Source organism: Clarias gariepinus, chromosome 8 (assembly GCF_024256425.1).
Source record: "Clarias gariepinus isolate MV-2021 ecotype Netherlands chromosome 8, CGAR_prim_01v2, whole genome shotgun sequence".
NCBI lineage: Eukaryota > Metazoa > Chordata > Actinopteri > Siluriformes > Clariidae > Clarias > Clarias gariepinus.
In genome coordinates this window covers 192,993-210,747 of record NC_071107.1, presented here as the reverse complement: position 1 = coordinate 210,747, position 17,755 = coordinate 192,993, and positions in this window count along the sequence as shown.

Genomic DNA, 17,755 nt, shown 5'->3' with positions numbered 1-17,755 from the left:
GCTGTTTAGTGTCACTATGTCATAAACAGGGAAAAAACAGAAAAAAAACCTGGTTCTGCAAAAAACAGATTTAATGTCTCGAGTCACAAGTCAAAACCTGTTCCAGGCTGACAATGCCCCTGTGCACAAAGCGAGCTCCATGAAGACAAGGAAGACATCTCGAGACCGGATCTCGTGTGTCCGGTAGAGCGCCCTGACCTCAACCCAAACTTCAACCCCTTTGGGATGAACTGGGCAGACCTCCTCATCTGACATCAGTGCCTGTGAAGCAGTGATGACTCAAATAGTTAAGGCTCTGGGTTACTGAACGAAAGGGTGGGGGTTCAAGCCCCAGCACCGCCAAGCAGCCACTGTTGAACCCTTGAGCAAGGTTCTTAACCCTGCTCTGCTCCAGGGGGCGCTGTGTCCTGGCTGACCCTGACCCTACAATATTAAAGCCTGTGGATTTGGAATAAGATGTTCAAAACGTTCCATACTGAAAGATATTTTTCCTGCTGTTGCTACTCTCGTACATTCTTCTCGATGTTTTATTTCATTTATTCGTATTGATCTTGTACTTGCAATAATGTTTTCTCTGTTGCTACTCTTTTACTTCTTCCTGTTTGTTCTTGACTTTTGTTTTTTTTCTTGTCTTTAAGGTCTTTGTTTTTGTGTCTTTCTTTCTCAGACTGTTCCCTTCTTTTTCAGCTTTATTTAATTGCTTGCTTTTTATTCTTGTTCTTTTTTCCTACTTAAACAACATTTTCCATTACTACTATTATCTCTCCTGCTGCTTTTTTTCTCCCGTGTTCCTAATGTCGGCGTCTATTTCTGTTTCTTTTCCTTACATTAAATATTTTTTTATTCTTTTTTACTGTTTTTTTTCTTCTTTCTCTTCTTCTTCTTTTCCTCTTCCTCCTCCTCCTCCATCTTCTCTTCTGTAGTCTCCTGGCACTTGACAGTCTTTATAGCCCACATTCTGACACCAGAGGGGGTGAGACATTTTGACCAGGAGTCTGAAATCCAATCTGAGAGCTAAAAAGGACCAAAAATAACCAGGAGGTGTGTGTAATTGGACTCGCTGTATCGCGCTGCCAGGCCTGTGTGTGACAGTAGTCTGAATTTAACAGATGATAAAGGATAATGAATCCCTGAAGCATTCAAAAATGTCAATCCGAAATCTTCTAAAGAAGCCTGACTGAGGTGAGCTCTGGAGACTGTGAAGTCTGGTGCATGTGATTAACACCATCACAGTACTGAACAAACTCATTCACTGAGTCCTTATGCACCCTGGACGAGGAGGGAGTTATCTCGGACGAGAACACTCTCATCTGGATGGAAATGTATCATTATTTCAGGATAAGGAAGATCGGTCAGAAGAACTTTTTATGGATTTGTAATGACTCTTCTCTCTAAATGGTCGAGTTGAATTGTATGCCAGTAATATATTTATCTAAATGCAGCTCACTGTGGAACAAAGCTGACTTTTTTGTTCTTTTATGTCACTTCTCTATGTTGTTGTTGGTCTTTCGGCTGCTCCTGGCAAGGGGTCGCCACAGCGGAACATCCGGTCCACACTACAACTTGGCACAGGTTTTACGTCGGATGCCCTTCCTGACGCAACTCTCCCATTTTATCCAGTGGCTGGGGTTAGTGCACTAGCTGGGAATCGAACCCGGGCCTCCTTTGCGTCATCACACAGGGGGGAAAAAATCAAATAGCGTAAGATCTGGACTTCTTAAAGGAGATTCATGGGGTCCTCGTCATCCAACGTCCTGGTAATGTTACAGTATCTCAGCCATATACAGTATGGTACTAATGTTGCCCAGTTAGTTTTTACCCACCCTGGTTATATTTTTACACTGATTATATACTAAGTCTGGTTGGAAATGATCTAGCTTTGTTAATGACTGGATTACATGTAATAAAGTCCTAATTACGCTTCTAGTTGCCCGGCTTTGTCAATTGCAGCCCATACTCATTCAACATTCTTAGATGTTCTGCTTGCTACAGGCTTTCCAGAACGTGCATCCAAAACACAGGTTACGTTCAGATTATCGGCCATCTTTAAAGCCTTTGTGTAACTCTTTGTTTTGCACTTTATTCGTCGCATCATCGCCAAAAGCGGTTTTGAGCGGTACTGTATATCACTGTTGAATTCTTTCATCTGCTTGGTCAGGAGGTGGTAATGTAAAAGTAACATCCACATGGATGGTGAGACCCAACGTTTCTAAGTAGAACACTGCCAAAACATCACACTGCCTCTGCCGGGGTTTCTCATTCCCATGTTATTCCCACAGCGCATCCTGGTGCCATCTTCTTCTCCAGTAAGTGAAATATATACATCTCTACCTGATGGAAGGAAGGAAGCGACACAGACTCTGGACACTGAGAAAGACCTTATTGCTTATGATATTTCGAGTATAAATTGTTTTATTTTGCTCGAGGGATCTTGTTTGGGTTTAATCCAATGTTTCAACGCACTACATTTGCCAGCACTCCTAACAATTATTTCTTCAAAAACAAAAACCGTTCAAGCTTCTCAACTGAAGGCATAACCTTTTTGAAGCCAGTGTCCTTTGTCTCCTAATTTCTTTAATTGTTTGGTGAAGCACACACACACTAAGAGAAAGGAATCTCCTGCTGGTAATAAGTGTGTGTCTCAGCTTAAAGCGTTCCTAATATTTCTTCATATCATATTCATTTCATCAGGATTCAGTACATAAGACTTTCTTAATCATGTATAAATGTTATAAGAAAACCCACAGTTCCATCTCCCCAAACCCAAACTCTTTATATTTTCCTGTATTTTTTTTATTTTGCATTTTTTAAGCTCAACTTTTATAACTTATTAGGACACCTATAATAAAACCTTTTACCGTTGAGGACTGGGTGAGTATTTTGAAATCTTCAGGTTGTCATTAGTACCAGTTCAGATTTCTAAAGTCCATGTGTGTGTTTGTTGCCTGAAGGTTATTGAATGCTGTTTGATCTATTAGCACTTAAGTCAGCTTTGGGATATTTATAACTTTTATAAAGGATTATAACTCTGTAAATACGCTGAATAATCTGCTTTAAAAGCCTCCCAGTGCGCTAATACCATTTTATATCATATCCTCTAGGTTGTAGTATTAATGAACCAGCTGAATGTGTGACGACAGGTTGATATGAGGACAGACAGCAGCCTAAGGGACACGTCTAGTCATGCTGAATTGTCACGGATAATAAAATAAAAAAAGCCAGTGCAGATTTTGAGTGTGACTTTGAGCCCAGTTCGCTGCCCCTTCTCGCGTAGAGCAACCCAGGAGCTCAGGTTCATTTCTGTTATTATTTCATTGCTGATGCCATGTTTAGCATTTCGTAGACGTCTTTTCCATCTCTCAATGCACAGTTGCCCTTTTATTTCAGAATCATCTCATTGAGCAACAAGGAATGCACCGCTAATATGATTAGCATTTCGCTCCCTGGGCTGATCAGTATGGTAATGGATATGGTCAGTACAGGGAGCACATGAACGACTGCTGTGTGTCTTTATCTACTGCTTTAGAGTAAAGTGTTGAAAATCTTACTTTGTCTTTCGGCTGTTCCCTTTTAGACGTCACCACACCGAATCATCTGCCTCCATCTAACCCTGTCCTCTTCATCCTCAGACCAACTAACTTCATGTCCTCTCTCACTGCATCCATAAATCTTCTCTTTGGTCTTTCTCTAGACCTCCTGCCTGGCAGTTCCAACCTCAGCATCCTTCTACCGATATATTCACCATCTCTCCTCTGAACATGTCCAAACCACCTCAATCTGGCCTCTCTGACTTTATCTCCAAAACATCTAACATGGGTTGATGTTTTTAAAGATAAATGGACTCATTGGACTCATTCTTGATCCTATCCATCCTTGTCACTCCCAAGCAGAACCTCAACATCTTCAACTCTGCCTCCTGTCTTTTCTTCAGTGCCATTGTCTCTAAGCCGTAGAGCATCGCTGGTCTCACCACTGTCCTGTACACCTTTCCTTTCATTCTCGCTGATACTCTTTTATCGCAAAACACACCTGACACTTTCCTCCACCCATTCCAACCTGTCTGTACCCGCCTCTTCACCTCCTTTGAACACTCTCCGTTGAGTGTATTCACATGTATTCTGTCTTGCTGCGGCTACCTCCATCTCTTTAGATTTTCCTCCATCTGTTCCCTGTTCTTGCTATAAACCACAATGTCATCTGCAAACATCATAGTCCATGGAGACTCCTGTCTAACCTCATCTGTCATCCTGTCCATCACCAGTGTTAAACCTAGATATAATTTTTTTTTTTGACCCAGAAATTAACTCCGCCTCCATAACTGACAAGATATATATATATATATATATATATATATATATATATATATATATAGTAGAAGGCAAAGGGAATTATTTAACTCTCTTTTAACTTTTTCCTAAATTTTAAGTTTTCGTTTTATTTTCAGGTGCCAGCGATCATCATCATCATTTTCTCTCATTTAGAGATCTGCTAATGGTTGAGTAAATTAATTGCATTGTCTATTTGGTTAAAAGTATGGGGAAAATGACCAGAAAACACAAAAATGTAATCATAATTACAAAATATGAGCAGAGAGTTGCGTACAAATCCAGATGTCTCTTGTATTGTTGCCAAATGTTCTGTAAAATCAAGGCTCGTCCTGTAATCGGAAACTAATCCACCTGTTCCGTACTGAATTGATATGAGACGCTCCATGTTCAGTATTTTTGAGAATCAGTTCAATGAAATCTATAGGAGGAAAATGTTAGAGGTTGAACTGCAAAGACAGATTATACAAGAGCAGCATACAGTCAGTGGAGGGAACCAAAACCCCTCCTCTTACTCGGTCTGTTTGTCACGCTTTCTACTGAAACAAACAACAGAGAATGTGCTTCTCACTGGTCATGACTCCTGACCCAGGGCGGCATCTTCTCAAGGGCTGCACAGGGAAAAGAAAAAGAAAAGAAAAGGTGAAAAGCAGAATAATACACAGCTTTTACTGGTATTACCCCCTACCCCCCCCCCCCCACCCCCCCCCCCCCCAACCCAACTCGACCTCCGTCCCGCGTACCTCATGTCCATTTCATGGAGCTGGCAACCCTAGACTGTTGCGCTATGCCAATTTGCCAGAACAAAATGGTGGAGCGAATAGTTTATTCATCACATCTGCCAGTTTTCTGCTGGCAGTTAAAGTGCAGGTGCTTCTGTCTGTTTTTCTCGTGTTTAATGGCATTTTTGGAAGCACTATATCAAATCAGCCTATTTGCATTTAGCTGTAAAATAGAACTAAATACAAAACTTCATGTTTGTGCATTTAAGAACCAAGGAAACAAAAGAAATAGATGTAATAGGATCGTCATGTCATTACGGGGTAACATGAGCAAAGCTGGAGATATATACAGTATACAGCATTGGCAACAGTGGGTTCATTTTACTAGCTACTTAGCGCTTAGATAGCATCATTAAGCTAACACCTAGGACAGTGCAATGCAACACTGAGCTAATTGTACCAAAAACCTGGTTGTTCAAGTCAAACCAGGACTTGTACAGAAAAACAGAACAAAGAATAAAGTATCTGAGAATAAAAACTCCCTTTATTTCTCTATATAATCTCCTGCTACACTAATGCACTTGCCTCCCAGGAACTCCTTTATTGTCTTAAACATGTGGAAATGTCTTAGCACGAGGTCAGGACTGTACTGGGAATGTGGCATTAACTCCCAGCTGAGTTTCTGTAATGTGTGTGTGGTGTTGGTGAATGAGTGTGTGTACAGTTCACACAGACAGATGTCGGCAAGTCGGTGACGTCGATTTTCAAGGATCAGGCGTTCCACTCACTGAATGTTCACGGGAACGACTGCGGCGAGCTCCGAGACACCGCGGCCGGGGTCGTCATTCACAGACGTACAGACTTCTATAAAACATCATCGTCCAGATGTTTTACTGCGGCTAAGAGTCTCATCACCGTACTGTGACTGAAGTCTTCTGTAAATGTCTTTTGCCTATTACGCCTTAATTTAGAGTCCCAGTTTGACTTGAACGCTTCTTATAATATCCAAACAGCCTAGAGTATATTGAGATATAATGTCTTATAAATCAGTACCAAAAGTTTCTAGTTAGCTCCCTAACATTAGGCCACAACTACCAAGTCGCAAAGTTGCTAAAAATAGGCTTAATATCATATTGTGTAAAACTGCACGATAAAATGCGTCAATGGCTAAATTGGGTGCAACCTTTAGATTTTTCGCCCTTAAGCAAAAAAAGCCATCTGAAAGTTTTAAGTATTTAATTTTCATGGGAAAGAAATGAATAATAAGTCATTTTCACAATTAATTTTGAATACTAATCATTGTATGCACTTTCCTTCCAGATCTTACAAAGATTTATTTTTACTTTGTCATTTATGGGAAAAGGGAGAATGAGCACTTCAAGTCTTCACTCTTTACCCTTTTTTGCCTCTTTCTTCACTCTGTCTTAATCTGCTGATCTGCTGAAGCGGTGTGAGCTGAGGGCTGAGACTCGTTCCAGACCAGTGCTATTTGATATTTAAAGCTATCATTTAATCCCAGTGTGCTGTTCATTTATTTATAGACTGCCTGGAGTTCTTCACTTGCCTTTCACCCAGTGGCACATGGACTTTTCCTCTCGCCGCTCTGTCTTGTCCTAGCTACTGTATGATGTGCGAGTGCAGGAGTAAACTGTAAGACGAGTGCATACCGAACGTCAGTAAGGTTGGCAGGAGTGTAGAGCAGGGTAAGGAAATGATTATTTACATAAACAGTGTTTCTTCTACCAGAATGCACAAATCTGATGTTTTTCGCAGATCGGATCAGACTCACTTTCGTATGAGGTCCCGGATCAGAAATACTGTAGATCTGATCTGTGGTCATGTGACTTGAGTAAGAAGGGTCAGATCGGAGTTCTTATGACTTTTTGCATCTGGAGATGCGTGGCACGCTTATAGCAGAGCTAGCAACAGCTGCTAAAGCAAAAAGCGAGACTTCCGGCTTTATGCTTTCCTACATATGAAGCGATGAGCCAATCAGAAGGAAAAAATCAGAAGTAAAGTTTCCTTCTAGAAATATGTAACATCACACAAAGGATTAAAAGCCCCGCATGGGGGTATCATGGAGTCATGTTACATATTTCTGGAAGGAACCATGTAACATCACCTACTGTTACCCCCACGTGGGGCAAAAAAATTTATTATAACAAGAAAGAAATTATTGGAAGGAGTGTTTAAAAGGCTAAAATTGACCTATTGAATTAAATTATTTAAGGTTTACACCATTGAAAATCCATTTCAATCAGGCCGGAACACGTCAGACTGCTCCAACTGGAGGCTTTACATGATGCCTTTTTATTCCACTTGGGACATTATTCCAATTATTAGTGCAATATTAGGATCCATGTAAAGGCATTTTAGGACAGTAAGTATAAAAGCACAAAGGATAAAATTAGCTTTTTTATGGAGATACTGTACAGAGATTTTAACCAGCATGACTTAATGGTGAGAGCAGTTACATTTTCTACTTCCTTTTAATGATCTTGCTCTTTTTTTCATACATTACTTTGAGTGATTAGTTTGTGTGCATTGATGGATCAGTGGTAGGGTTCTCGTCTACCATGAGAAAGCCCCAGGTTCGATTCCCAGCCAATGCCCCAAACTCCAGCCACTGGATGCAGTGCAGGTTCCAAGCTTGGATAAATTGTAAAAGGGTTGTGTCAGGAAGGGCATCCGGTGCAAAAACCTGTGCCAAGTTGTTGTGTGGATCAGTTGGTACACTGTGGCGACCCCTCAACGGGATCAGCTGGGAGACTAACAACAACTTTGAGTGATTAGTATTACTTATAGCTGTAAACTAATCAGATTTAAGTGGTTTTGCCATCACAGGGCAACTGAACCATCAAGTGAGATCTCCAAAACTGCAATCCTGTGCATAATGTACAGTACACAAGCTTCCAGAGACTCACAAAATAATGTCCATCATCTTGATCAAAGACAGGACTCCTGGACATACAGTACACGGCTGTGGCATGGATTTTTTAATCTTAGGATTCTTTTTTATGCAGTTGTCACTTTTTTCTTTTGGTTAAAATAAAATGTCGGACTAATTACCTGCTATAAAAATGGGATATTAAGAACAGGAACAGGAAACACTGACCATATAAGGGAAAGGGTCAGGGGAAACAGGTCACGGTATACACAGTGTATGAAGAGTAAACAGTGACATCACCTTTGTGTGAACTAAGAATAGTTCCTCGGTTTAGCAGCCAGCGGTGAAAGGTGCCGCAAGAAAGCGATATTCATATCAGGTTTGAATAATATACTGTAGCCGAAAATGACTCCGCGACTGCCGCACCTGAGATGGAGAGGGCAGTTAGGAAGAATTATTATTACATATTGAAATGCAGAACTCATGAGATTCCTGTCGCTGGGCGTGACGCTCCACAGTGCTTTATGGAGTGTCTAAGAGTCTGACTGGGACTCTAATATACTACACTGTAAATTTCCACACAGGCAATGATCTATTAGGACATTAATAATCTCCATTCAGGTCTCCTGGTTTATCAGATCGTACTCTGTGTTCATTGTTGAAGTATTTTTAAGGGCACAATCGTGGAGTAGTGTGAACTTCATGTGCTCCTATAAAATAGCCAGAAAAACAGATCTCCTATAAAGTCTAATGAATAGTAAATCCATCTGGTCTTAGTCGTAGTCTTCGTTCCTCCCGTGCTGTTGGACACATCAGGAGACATGTCTCTCTCCACTGCTGTCTCTCTTTTGCCCGCGTTTTACCTTCTTCCCAGGACACCTTGTTGATTTTGAGAAAATCATTGATCATTGAAAAATATTCGCTGCCAGGTATTCCAAGGTCGACCCTTGAGGGGTTTAACTGCTGGAGGAACACAGTGTATGGACACTCGGGGTATGCGGTGTTGTGGCATGTGTAAAATGTGGCCTGCTAATTAAAATCGATGTTGTACAGTTGTGACGTGGAGACTAAATAGTCCACGCTGTTGGACTTAAGAATCATTAATAATACGGTCGGTGGATGAATTTTAAGGATCTGTCACAGGCAGCGGTGATGGAAAAGTTTGATCTTCCTGATGATATTAGCCCACATAAGAAGAACCTAATTAACCTTTTATATGTGAAAGTTAAGTGTCACCTGGCGATTGTAGGATGTTTTATACATTTAGTGTACGTCGATCTATAAAAAATACTGTAAATATACAGTGCATGCACATACATTAGAAAAAAATACTGCATATTATGTATCAATTAGTTTTTAAATTAGTGCCTAATATGTTGGATCATCAGGATTGTGCAAGTAAATCAGGTAATACTGTACGTTATAACAGAAGATATTAAAAAGTTTCAAGATTAGCTCTGTTCACAAGCTCTGTTTTTTCCATGTAATCCCCCCAATTTGTTATTGAAGGTCTGACCCCTGGTGACGAATTCTCGATTTAGAATGCCATGAATGTCGCAAAAGATGATGCGCATGCAACCGGTCGAGCTGTAGAACTGCCTTGCCTTTTCTGCTCGTGAACATGACGGGCTTTTCCACTGTGAAGACTGTTGTTTCATCTCGGAGTTGTACCTGTACATTTAAGTTTCGGCACCGGTAATAACCCTTGACACGAAGGCCGCGTCGTCCACAACAAGCTGGCGGAGTTCTCGGCAGACTTCAATGTACCTTTTGCTCCTGGGTCAGCAGCGTGGGGATGAACTTGGCAGCAACATGCCACATTTTTAAAATCACTGTTGCCTGGACTGTTCTGTATGACACACCAACAATGGCAGCAATGTTGTGGATTGTTCTGCAACAATCATCATGCACAAGTTGCAAAATGATTTTGACATTTTCAGGGGTTGAGCTCCTTGAAGGTCTTTCTGTTCTCTCATCCTCTTCCAGTGATGTTCTTCTGCTCTTGAAGTGCGCATGCTACTCCAAAAATTCGAGTGTGACAGATTTGACCAGTTTCACACAGTATTTCACATTCGCTTTTTGTTCTAAATTGTCCATGATGAAATCGCAGACGTGGTACCACACGTGATCCTAATAGCACCAGTCGCACGGCTTCCGACTTATGAAGTTTGGTGCTCACATTTTACAAAACTAGTCTTGAAACTTTTTGATATCACCTTCTTTATTCCTATATTATTTTTTTTATACTAGTTAACATTAACAAACTGTTGGGTCACTACTGGCACAACGGAGTAGCATTTATTGTTTTCCTGTAAGCATTCAGCTTCTCACACATAAACTTATGTATGTGTTAGAAATCTCTGAAGCACTGTTGAAAGCATCATTAGTGGGTGAACAACTGCGTGGTTTGGCAGCTGCAACCACAAGACAATGCACAGAGTACATCCTTGGCAACAAGCCCCTTAGTCTTACAGGATATCATTTGTACACAATGTCTGAGGAAGGCGATCAAAATCACCCAGTACAAGGACTGGTTACCAGATCTATCCAAAAACAATGTCATCATTTTTAACAATTCAATTCAATTTTATTTGTATAGCGCTTATAACAATTGTCATTGTCACAAAGCAGTTTTACACAATCAAAAGAATTATTTAAGTCTGTATGGAATGTATGTGTGAATGAATCAAGATGAGCAGATCCTCCCTGGTGAACAAGCCGCAGGCGACAGTGGCAAGGAAAAACTCCCTGAGATGGTAATAGGAAGAAACCTTGAGAGGAACCAGACTCAACAGGGAACCCATCCTCATCTGGGTGATAACAGAGAGCAGGAATTGATCTGCACTCATACTGTGTGTTAGTTGGCAGGCAGTTCAGCATAACAGTTGATGTTAATATGAAGTCCAGGTAGTTATTGGAGACAATTGCAATCTTGAACTATCGAGCAACCGCAGCCAAGTCAAGTCCTCAGAGAAACTGCTGTCAACACCAGTTGAGGCCAGAACTGTCTTCTACAGTAGGTAGCGAGAACTATCCCCAGACACGAGACGCATCCCAAAGAGACACACGGGGCATCCATGTGACGAGATCTCCAACCAGAAGCGGGGCACCAGGATGGGTCAGACAGGTCCAGAGGGCAGAGGGAGTCTGGATCACTGGCAGCTCAGGAACGACATGTGTAGCTCGACAGAGAGAGAGAAAGAGAGAGAGGGGGAGACAGGAAAGAGAAAGAGGGGGGGGGAAGAGAAGAAGAGGAGAGATGGCAGTTAGATATGGTCACAGTCACACAATGTATAATGTGTATGTATATTAACTGTAGAGTGCAAGCAGAGACTCCGGCGGGACTAACTATGACATCATAACTAAAAGGGAGGAGCCAGAAGGAAACACAAACATGAGGGGGAACTAAGATGTAAAGCAAACAATCACCTCACCGTCAGCAAACCTGAGTGATCAATGAGAGTGAGGAGGACAGCATCAAAACATACCAGTTCACCATAATACTCTACGTCCATGAGTCCCCCAGATCTGCTTCTTTACCTAAGGCTAATCTATTTATAAAAATGCTCGGCTAAATGAATAGGTTTTTAGCCTGGACTTAAACACTGAGACTGTGTCTGAGTCCCGAACACTATTTGGAAGACTATTCCATAATTTTGGGGCTTTGTAAGAAAAAGCTCCGCCCCCTGCTGTATTTTTCATAATACGCGGTACTGACAAGCAGCCTGCATCCTTTGATCGAAGTAGGCGTGGCGGATCGTAAGACACTAGCAGTTCGCTCAGGTACTGCGGCGCGAGACCATTTAATGCTTTATATGTCAAGAGTAGTATTTTAAAATCGATGCGAAATTTCATGGGGTCAAGCTTAACCAGCTTATAATGTATTGCCATATCCTTTAACCCTATTGTATACTGTGTGCTTGGAATACGCCCATGTTTATATGTGTAGGCTACTTGCATTATACAGGATAGCATTGATATCAGCTAACTAGTTTAATTTTGAAGTAATTAAAGACTCTTACAATGACGCTCGCCATGTGTTTGGCCAGGGGTAGCTCAGTGGTTAAGGCATTGAACTACGGTTCGGAAGATCCCAGGTTCAAACCCCACAACCACCAAGTTGCCACTGTTGGGCCCTTGAGCGCGGCCCTTAACCCTCAACTGCTCAGATGTGTAATGAGATAAAAATGTAAGTCGCTCTGGATAAGAGGGTCTGCCAAATGCCTAAATATAAAAGTGTTTAATTACTGTCAAATGTTGTCGCTATCGCATCGTGTCCAGGCACTGTGCTCATCTTAAAACACAAGACATTTCTCTCGGTTGATTACTTTTATTACTAGACAAATGGGTAATCACCACAACAATGGGTATTAGAAGCTGAAACCTTTAATATTTAACAAAGTTAATCAATTATTTATTTTTAGCGTCTGAAAAGCCACATCTTCCTTGAAATAAAACCACAATCACGGCTGAGCGGTTACTTGCTTCAGTGTAAAGTGGTCTCGATTTTATCTATAAAACTCACCAATGCTGACATTTATTCAACATTTTAGCTGTAAAAAAAAAGTGTCTAACAACTTACAGAATGTTCGTTTCTGTCTATCCAGCCATGTCTAAAGAAACCAGTAGAAAATAATTATTGTAACTCATGTTACTGGTTTGTATGAAATGAGAATGATACTCTGATTGACCCTAAAAGTGAAATTCCATGCAGGTAGCCAACAGCTTTAAGTGCACCTACTTTGCACTTTTGTAGTACCTTTTAGATGGGTCTCCAATGTGCGAGTGGACACAAACAAACAACATAAATGGTGGGAAAAAATGCCATTACATGTGCTTTAACAAGCCAATTAGACCCCCCCCCCCCCCCCCAATGTGATGTCATATAAGAAAAGCCTTTGCCAGCTTATTTACAGTACATACTGTAGACACAGAGGGAGTGTACTTGATGAATACAGAACAGCTTTATCTGAGGGATGTTTCCACTGAGCATTAATACCCACTCATTTTAAAGGAGCTCTGAGATCCGTATTAACTTATTATAAAAATAGTATTATATGGGAACTTTAAGACAGATGATATTAAAAGCAGCACTACGGTGGCGTAGCGGTTAGCACTGTTGCATTGCACCTCCAGGTTCTGGGTTCTATTCCCGCCCTGGGTCTGTGTGCATGAAGTTTGCATGTTCTGCCCGTGTTTGATGGGGTTGCTCCGGTTTCCTCCCACAGTCCAAAAGAGGTGCAGATTAGGCTGATTGGCGTTCCCTAACAAATTGTCTGTAGTGAGTGTATGTGCAATCCACCTGTAATAGATTGGCATCTTGTCCAATATCTTGACCTTATCCTGGGATAGGCTCCGCCCCCCGCGACCCTGTACGCAGGATGAGGGGGTAAATGAGTGAGGGTATATTAAATGCACCTTTATGTGGCTACGTCTAAAAATGACATCCTATTAGCTACTCTCTTCTTCTTCTTCTTTGTCTTTCGGCTGTTCCCTTTCAGGGGTCGCCACAGCGAATCATTCCACCAGCACCCTGTAGGTCAACAACACCAGTGGCGGTCGTTGTTAACCCGGGCCACGACCGATCCGGTATGGGAATTATATTCGTGATTCGCATCATTGATTTGGCAAATGTTTCACGTCGGATGCCCTTCCTATTAGCTACTCTGAAGCGCTAAAACAACTTTGCAGTGTACCCTGTGCAGTGAGCATGTGCAGTGTATGGAATTTTGTCATTTAACTAGCCCTTTTTATTTATTTATTTATTTATTATATTTAATTGCGTAAAAGCAATTTCTGCAGGGAAATAATCAGTGATTTCTGATCTCTGTAAAATCCCTATCAGTATCTGGCAGCCAGATGTACATACTGTACGGTGGGGTATTTGCAGCCCTTTTACGGCACAGTTCAGATATTTCGCATGCATTCCTGCACTGCTATTTACGCCCACTGACTTATTACTGATTCGGTCATATTCTCATGCGAAGATCACTTTCAATTTGATCAAAATTGCATAGAATTCACACAAAAGACAGATTTCAGTGCTTTATCCATCAGTGTGAGATGCTTTCACGCGGCGCGTCAGTCACTGACCCGCTGCTGCATACTAATGACAATGACGGGTGTGCCGCTGTAACTCCAGTTCCACCTCAGACAAATCTGCCAGTCAAGCATGAAAAACATGTAACTTGATTAGCATGACAAACATCTGCAAGAATAGGATCCTTTTTCAAATGCCAATTAGGTGTAAATGCCACCAGTGGCTAATTTAGATGCAAAAAAATTAATAAAATACAACAACCCCATGTTCACTGGAAAATCAACATGAACGATCGCATTTCATACTTTAAAACAGTGCTGAATTTACTAAAACCACTCAGGCTGTCCACTGGTGAAGTGTTCCCTCTCCTTTTAGTGCAGAGGGAAACTAACACGCAAGTTCAGGTTTGATCCACACTGTTATTATAGACACATTACATATGTTATAATAGTATTATATATAACTAATTATATTAAACTGAAGTTAAAATATCATATTATTAATTACATTTAAAACTAGATAGATGGATATATAGGGTGGGTGAAAAGTAACTAGGCATTAAAATTTTGTAATAAAGTCCATATTATATGTACAATATATATACAGTATACTGTACAGTATACTCCCCCCCCCCCCCATTTTTCATCTTGCTCCAGACATTGTTGTCTTTTTATGGTTTTGTTTCTCATGTTCACTCCAGTCGCTGTACCTGAGCAGTTTCAGAGGAATGTTTTCTGTTTGTTAAGCCACACAGTGACCTATGAATTATTCAATGCTTAGAAAAAACATCTAACTTAAGTCCTGACCCAGTGAGAAACGGGTGCAGATGATGACAGATGATCAGGCCGCTGATGCTGAATGCTAAGGGGTTGAAACAGACAAGAGGGGAAACGAGGTCGCTGCTGAGATTCTTACATAATAAGCAAGTTTTTACCTTCTAACCTTAGGCACTTAGCAACCTGTCACAGAAAAACATTTGGTCACATTTCTTTCATTTAATGTACATCATTTATTTTTATTAAATATCAAGACATGGGTGGGGGGTGGGGGGGGGGGGTTGACTGACTGACAGACAGACAGATAGACAGACAGAGGTTTTACACTGGCCGCAAGGTCCAATGTCTGGGTTTAAGGCATCGCCTGGAAATCGACCCCGAGGCAGGCAGGAGTCTCAACACTGAGCCACTTTATATCCATTTATAGTTGGGGAAAACAGTATACTGTAAAAAAAATATAAATCCTCATTAGCCTGCCTCTGGTGTAAGTAAGGCTGACACTACTTTCAAAAATGTTCATAAATGTCTCTTTTCCAAGCACTTGAAAACTCACGATGATTATATATTTTATTTTTTGAAGGATTGTCTACATGTTCCTTGATTCTTACACTGGACAGGAAATCACTCAAAGATAGAGAAAAGTTCACCCTGATGGCCAACCAAAGAAAACTTTTGAAAAAGTTCGAATTGTTCTAAAGCGTGCAGGTAACACAAACATTGGTAATTTTACAGAATGTTTTCTGAGCTGAAGAAAATAAGTGCAAAAATCCCCCAGAGTCTTAGACTTAGACTCAGTGCAGGCCTTCTAAACAAGCACTTCTCGAGAACATTTTTCCTCAAGTGCTTCCTGCTGATGTTGTTTATGATTGTGTGCCAATGAAGCAGTCCTGTTTACAACACAGACGATGTTTTATGCAAAGTGAGGTGGTTTATAGGCCAAAGCACAGGGAGGGAGTTTAGATGATGTTTGCCTTTGCTTGACGAAGAGTGTAATAATTATGATACCTGAAAAAAAAAAAAATGAACACCCCAAGCCTACAGCTGATGTTCTCCACTTTCACAGTGACACATTTACAATAACAGGCCATTTCTTAGTAATAATTGCGTTATTGTTGCATGACTTCTCTCCGCTCCTGTCTGTCTCCCGAAGCGTCATTATGAGATCGAATGATCACAAAACCCCTACGGGGCTAAAAAGCCAGTCGAGACAGTTTGAGACGCCACCCGTGAAACGATGATTACGACGTTACTAAAACCCAAAATATGTCCGTGGGTGCAGCCAAACGTCAGCCTGACAGAGTTATGTTTCAGTCATGTTCCGAACAGTGTTAATGAGGAGTCAACGAGGGGCCGCGATGTCACATTATACTGCAGTGGCCTATATGAGGTGCATAACTATAGGTGTAAAATGACAGGGTTTGTTCAGGTTTACCTTTGTAGGTCGGTTCATCTTGACGTTGTTTGGTGTAAAATATTACTGAAATGCTATACGCTGTGGCTAACAGCTGAACACGCTCGTAAATGCTCAAATCGTGATACGTGGCTTAGCAGACACCTGAGACTATCACTGTAGCACCACACGGAGGGAGGCACTGAGCCCTTTTAGATACTAGATAAAAGCTTAGCAAGTTGTGTGCTGTTCTCAGGGATTGGCCTGTACAGAAACAAACGGGGCACTAGGGCCTGAGGTGGATTCCTACGTATGTCGGGAGAAAAGAAAACCCATTTAACATTTAACAAGAACTTTAAATTATGAACATTAGTAATGCTAAGAAATGAACTGATAATTATAATTTTGCCCATTTAGTTACACATGTAGTCATGATCGTTTATTAACACACATATAGTTACCCACTTTTGCACACATGTGGATTAGAGACCGTAAGGTGGTTGCAGGGGATGATGCACATAGACACCTTTGGTTAGTGGTCTTCAGGATGACTTTAGAGGTGCAGAAGAAGATAATGAGAGTGAGGACCGAACCCAGGATTAGATGGTGGAAGTTGACGAAGGAAGATTTGTGTGTGCAATTGGGTCAGGAGGACGTGAGTCAGGTACTGTGTAATGGTGAAGAGATGCTGAACGACTAGTCAGGAGCTGCAGAAGTGGTAAGGGAGACAGATAGGAAGGTACAGTATTTGGCATGACATCGGGACAAAGAGAAGAAGATATGGAAACTCAGTAGTACCAAAAAGCATTAAGAGAAAGAGGCTTGTAAAGAAGAATTGGGCTAGTAGGAGAGATGAGGAGAGTAGACAGGAGTACAAGGAAGTGTGATGTAAGGTGAAGAGGGAAGTGGCAAAGGCTAAGGAACCTGTGTATGGCGAGTTGTATGAGATACTAAACTCAAAGGAAGGAGAAAAGTATTTATACTGATGGGCAAGACAGAGAGACCGAGTGGGGAGTGATGTACTAAAGGCTAGGGTGATAAAAGATGCAGATGGAAATTTACTCACAAGTGAAGAGAGTGTTTTGAGACAGTAGAGAGAGTATTTTTAGGAGCTGTTGAATAGAGAAAATAAGAGAGAGAGAGAAGGGTGGACAAGTGAGATATGCAGAGCTTCAACAACCACAGAGTCATAAAGCTGATGAGCCACACCATGGAGTTATGGGAAAGAGTAGTGGATTCTAGGCTGAGTAGCACCAGTCCGGCTTCATGCCAAGATAGAGCACCACGACGCCTTGCTTGCGTTGAGAATGCTGATGGAGAAGTATAGAGAAGGTCAGAAAGAGTTGCCTTGTGTGTTTGTAGATGAAGAGAAAGCGTACGTCAGGGTGCACAGAGATGAACTGTGGTACTGCATGAGCAAGTCAGGAGTGACTAAGAGGTATGTGAAGGTGGTGAAAGAAATGTACAAGGACAGTGTTACAGCGGTGAGGTGGGAGTGCACCAGGGATCTGCTCTTAGTCCCTTCCTGTTTTCGGTGGTGATGGACAGGTTGATGGCTGAGGTTAGACGAGAGACCCTGTGGACTATGATGTTTATGGAGGATATTGTGATCAGC